At 41.8% G+C, this 5,892-nt stretch overlaps 2 long non-coding RNA genes across 2 annotated transcripts; one reads left to right on the top strand and one right to left on the bottom strand.

Annotated features, from left to right (window-relative positions):
• Positions 1-590: 590 nt before the first annotated feature.
• On the bottom strand, positions 591-2,718 carry LOC149122881 (uncharacterized). Its single transcript, XR_016219414.1, has 3 exons — positions 2,582-2,718; positions 2,399-2,492; positions 591-815 (listed from the first exon to the last, which is right to left on the bottom strand). It is a non-coding gene; the product is annotated as an uncharacterized LOC149122881 (long non-coding RNA).
• A 76-nt stretch (positions 2,719-2,794) lies between these two features.
• On the top strand, positions 2,795-5,690 carry LOC149122880 (uncharacterized). Its single transcript, XR_016219413.1, has 2 exons — positions 2,795-2,998; positions 5,298-5,690. It is a non-coding gene; the product is annotated as an uncharacterized LOC149122880 (long non-coding RNA).
• Positions 5,691-5,892: the final 202 nt, after the last annotated feature.

Genomic DNA, 5,892 nt, shown 5'->3' with positions numbered 1-5,892 from the left:
TCAGCCAACAGAAACTGATCTTCCTAGACATTCAAAATTGACAAATTATACTCTGATTAAACCAAATCTGTGGATGCAAAATGCATGTGCATCTGCTTTTCAAATCTGGCACCACTTAGCTAGGTCAGGTCTTTCTTTACCTTTACAAAAGATTTCCCTCCTGCATAAGGCAGATAGAACCTAGAGGGCATAACTCATTTCTGTCCTGCCCCTTCAATATCAGCATCAAATTAGCTGTCACTAATATGTCTCCCATAGTGGGAACTGAACTTGGGAGAAGAAATTTTAGTGTCCCAATGGGTTAGCAACATTGATGGAGGGTATACAGTAGATACCATTTGCCTTAGAGACATCCAATGTCCCCCTTCTTACTACTGTTCTTTAGGAAGAAACGGCCAGGGGCTGGCACTCACCTGATACTCCTAGGGATCTGGCCCCTGGAAAATCTGTCATCACCCACAACTCAGGACAAGGGAAAGAGATGAGTGTGTTAGGGAGACATTGCCCTGTAAAGCTTCCGAGGGGATTCTCAAACTGATGACATTTTAATAAGATGTCTGCATTTAAGGGAGATAAGAAGAAATGGACAGTTTTTTAAAAATGTATTTTATTTCACAAGTAGAGCTGCAGAGACAGTCATGGAGAGATCTTCCACTAAATGGTTCACTCCTCACATGCATGCAAAAGTCAAGGCTGGCCCATGTTGAAGCCAGGAGGCTGGAATTAAATCAGATCCTCCTATGTGGGTGATTGGGACCCAAGTACTTGAACCATCACTGCCTCTTCCTCAGGTGAACATTAGGCTGGAAGCAGAGCTGGAATGCAAACCAGGGGTCTCCGAGAGGGACTGTGGGAGTCCTAGGAACATCTTAACCACTACTACAAATACCCATTTTAAACAAAGATCTCTTTACACTTGGGTGTCAGGTAAGCATTCTTAGCTTTCCTCTAATAGGATAGGTTCATAGACAGAAAATAAGTGTTTTAAAAGGTTAAGGAATTTTCTTGTGGGGAAAAAAGACAATATTATTTTAGCAATAGTGTTTTAACTGAAGCTGAATGAAATATGCCATAAAGAAAATCATTGATGGTGTTGTGAACTTCAAGGAGCAGTTAGCATTTGGCAACATGGGAGGAGATTTGGACATTTTTACTGATTTTTTGTTTGTGTTTAAAGATTTATTTATTTATATGAAAGGCAGAGTTACAGAGAGGCAGAGAGAGAGAGAGAAAGAGAAAAAGAGAGAGGGGTCTTCCATTTGCTGCTTTACTCCCCAAGTGGCTGAAATGGCCAGAGCTGGGCCAATCCAAACCCAGGAGCCAGGAGCCAGGAGCCTCTTCCAGGTCTCCCACATGAGTGCAGGGGCCAAGGATTTGGGCTATCGCCAAGTGTTTTCCCAGAGGAATTAGCAGGGGGCTGGAGCATTAGTGGAGCAGCCAGGACTGGAAACTGCACCCATTTGGGATACCAGCACTGCAGGCAGCAGCTTTACTCACTATGCCAGGGAAATGGCCCTGAGATCTTTTTTTGGGGGGGGGGCAGGCTTCATACTCTTTATTGAATATGGTTTATCCCTCTGAAACTCTTTGGGGCTGGCTCTGTGACACAGTGGGTTAACACCCTGGCCTGAAGTGCCAACATCCCATATGGCCGCAGGTTCAAGACCCGGCTGCTCCACTCTGATCAATCTCTGCAATGGCCTGGGTAAGCAGTAGAAGACAACCCAAGTGCTTGGGCCCTGCACCCATGTGGGAAACCCAGAGGAAGCTCCTGGCTCCTGGCTTTGGATCGATGCAGCTCCAGCTATGTGGTCAATTGAAAAGTGAACGATCCAATGGAAGACCTCTCTCTCTCTCTCTCTCTCTCTCTGCCTCTCCTCTCTCTGTATAACTCTGACTTTCAGATAAATAAATAAATCTTTGTTTAATAAAAAAAAAAGAAACTTATGGGGAACTTTAATTCCAAGTATAAGAACATAATCGATGGGACCAAGTGGAATATTCCAAGTAATGATTAGGCTCAATCTATTCATATGATTAATGGACTATCTCCAGAGGGTCTGCTGTAGAAGCCACTTTGCCCTGGCCACACCAGCACTCCCTTTATTTGGCCACATGGTTTCTGCGGCACCCCAAGCCTCTGCCAACAAGAAGCCATCGCCAGATGCTACCTCACAACCTTGAGCAGAACCTTGAGTCAAATAACACCCTTTTTTCATAATTTACCCGGTTTGAGACCTTGTGTTATTATTAACATAAAGCTACGCAGGGCCCTAGGAAGAGCTACACTGAAAGGACCGGGTTACTGACATTAAACCTTGTTTGCAATTCAGGAGACTCCGGTCATCCCTAGAGAGAAAGGTGGGACAGAGGACCCGCAAATCAGCTTCTCACTCACGTGCCAGCCAGATCTGAAGTCTGAATTCTAAGTTCCTTCCTGTCCTCATCAACAATGTTGGCGGTTTCGGGGCTCCAGAGATGAGCCACAGTCACTGCAAACAGGGCCAGGACAAGACCCTCAGGGCTCCGGCTGTGGCCCAGGTCACATCCTGCGGGCCTGACGGGACTGGACCTCACTCACCATTTTCCAGCTTCTGAGGAGTCCCGGTCCTGAGGTCTCTGTAAGAGGGAGCGGAAAGGCTGACCACGGGAGGCCGCGACCAGGAGCAGAGCCGGGAAGCAAAGAACTGTGGAGCCCAGAAAGAAGATTCACACAGCGTTGCCCAGGCCAACCTGCTTGGGTAGGTCACACAGTGGCACGCACTTATGGTGTCAGAGGAGACGCAGCGAATCAGATGCAGCCTGCGGGCCTTGGGACTGTGCTGTGTTGGGGGAATAAGGTGGGTGCCTTGGGCTCAAGTTTGAAGCTGTCTCTCCTCTTCCTGGGACACGACACTCCCACAGCAGAGGGGGCCGACACCTTCCAGACCATCTCCTGAAATACTTCCCTGTTCCATTGTCTGTGATCCTGTGATTCGGGGCTCCTTAAACGTTTTCCGTGAGTTACGGTTTACGCAGTGTTTGGGCTGTAGGTCTTTTCTTTATATTCTTGTTTTTATTTTTGTGTGAGTTTGAGATTTTTAGTACTGATTTGCAAACGGTTGAGTATTATTTCTTGGTCTCATTGATCTTTCTAGAGATTTGTTTCCTAGTCTGTATTTTGTCCTTCAAAAATGTTGCCTATTTGTTTTTTTCTTGTGCCTAGTAACACCCTTCATTGTATATATTGCTCTTGAACCCAAGAATCTTGCTTAATCCTCTCATCAGTTTATATTTGGTTATGTTCTATTATATATATCAAGGTTTTCTTGGTGAAAAATTGACCCTTTTACCTAATATTTCCTGTTCCTCAGTCAGTTTCCCTGACTATACCCCCAGAACAATGTCGATGAGACAGAAGGAGAGGTAGATCCTTGTCCAAGTTCTTCCCTGTTCCATTTAACCTATATCTGGGCTCCTTCATCTCCAACACTTCTTTTTACAGAGTAACTTTTGGCAGTTTTGGGTACCACCCTGTGTCTTTCCAAAGCTGCTGCTTCTGTCAGGTGTCTATGCTATTGACCTGTACCCTGTGTCTTCCTTTGGCTCTGGGCCTCTATGAATCCAATCCAGCCCACTATCTGCATCACAGTGGTTTTGTATGCTGTCACATCAGTTGTGCCTCAAATGTCCCCATATTGTGTGACAGTTTGTTTATCTGTTCATCTACTGCAGGGCATCTTGGTTTCATACCTGTGAAATCCAATATGAATAAAACTATTGCATTTATGTTCAAGCTGGATAGTGTGGAATATGTATTTTCACATAAACTGGGTAAATTATATGGACATCTTTGCTGCATTGTATGGTGACACTATTGAAGACTTCACAATCACACCTCCAGATGTCTTGTAAAGTACCCTTACATATTCTGACCAATAATGAATGTGATTTTTGTTTTTTCGATATTCTTGTCAATTTTTACACTGCTGTGTTTATTTGTTTATTATATCTATCTCAAAAATATTAGTGCTTAATGCTGGTTTAATTTGAGTTCTTTCTTTACAGTCCTTTCTCTTATCTCATAATTTTATGTGCTTTTTTCTAATCTGCATATATTCAATGTAAAGACAATTCTTAGTTAATTTGCTGTTTTTAAATTTGATAATTTGTCACCTCATTGCTGAGTTTTACAGTCTTTATTAATTTTTCATTCAATGACTGCTGCTATTGTTAAATATATATTTATTTATTTACTTATTTGAAAGGTCGAGTTACAGAGAGGAAAAGACAGAAAGAAATATCTTTGACCCACTGCTTCACTTCCAAAATTGCTGCAATGGCGAGGATTGGGTTAATTCAGGAGCTTTATCTCAATTTCGTTCATGGATACAGAGGTCTAAATACTTAAGCAATCCTCCACTGCTTTTCCATATATATTAGCAGGGAGCTGGATTGGAAATGGAGCATTCAGGACACAAATGGCATAGCAATCTGTGGCTTCACCCAACATCCTGTAATACCAGCCCCACATATATACTTTGCTAATATTCTCTCCCAGGATAAGATGTATTTTTCATTATTTTAAAAAATTCTTTTTGAATATAAGACATTTTTAATTTAATAGAATACATGTTACATGACCAGTATTGTAGCAGAACAGGTAAAGCCATTGCCTGTGTGGTTTTGGCATGCCCTATGGACACTAGCACAAGTCCTGGCTGCTTCACTTCTATTTCAGTTCATTGATAATGGCCCAGGAAAGCAACCAAATATGACACAAGTGTTTGGGCCCCAGTACCCATATGAGAGACCTTGATGAAGCTCCTGGCTGCTGGCTTCAGCCTGGCCAAATGCTGGTTGTTATAACCACTTGAGGAATGAACCAGCATATGGAAGAAATATCTCTCTCTCACTCTTTCTCTCTCTGTCACCCTCTATCTCCCTCTGTGTGTGTGTGTGTGTGTGTATAATTCTGACTTTCAAATTAAATAAATCTTTATAAAACTAAAGTCTGCATTATATTTTTATTGATCATATATTCAGTGTTGCATATAAAACTAATGCAATTAATTTCTTTTTTCATTTTACCTATGTAAAAGTCTATTCACTATGTTGAATGAGTTTATATGTTAGGTCTAAAATATGTATCTCTGTTTTTTTCTCCACTTGGTCATCCAAGAGCACTATATCCAATTGTTATAAATACATATTCATCAAGGGCCAGCACTGTGGCATAGTGGCACAGCCACTGCCTGGGATGCTGACATCTCATATGGGCACTGATGCATGTCCTGGTTTCTCCTCTTCCGATACAGCTCTCTATTATGGCCTGGGAAAGCAGTAGAAGAAGGCCCAAGTGCTTGGACCTGTGCACTGATGTAGTAGACCTGGAAGAAGCTCCTGGTTCTTGGCTTTGGATCAACACAGCTCTGTCCATTGTGGACATTTGGGGAGTGAACCAGTGGATGGAAGACCTTTCTCTCTGTTTTTCCATTTCTCTGCTTGTAACTGTATTGCTCAAAAAAATCTTAAAAGGAATACATGTTCTTCTCTGTACCTTTCACCAAGATCAGTTAAGTATAAATATTTACCTCCATATATTTATGCCATCCCCTTTAGCCACATTTCTTCTTTACCCAACATCATGATCTTTTGATTACTGTATGTTTATAATAAAACATGAAATCAATAAATGTTTATTCCTCAGATTTACTATTATTCAACAATGTCTACAATTTACAAATTCAGAAAAAATGTTGATCATTGTCTACAGGACAGCTTACTGGAATTTTTATTGGACCATGCTGAATCTTTTGGTTCATGTGGGAAGAATGAATACCTTAATACTATTGTGTTTTTCAGATTAAGACATAAAATCCATCGATTTAGGTTTTTTCATAATTTTTCCCA

This window comes from Oryctolagus cuniculus, chromosome 13 (assembly GCF_051225735.1).
Source record: "Oryctolagus cuniculus isolate XC-2025 breed Fujian yellow rabbit chromosome 13, ASM5122573v1, whole genome shotgun sequence".
Lineage (NCBI taxonomy): Eukaryota > Metazoa > Chordata > Mammalia > Lagomorpha > Leporidae > Oryctolagus > Oryctolagus cuniculus.
This window is presented reverse-complemented; position numbering and strand designations above follow the sequence as displayed.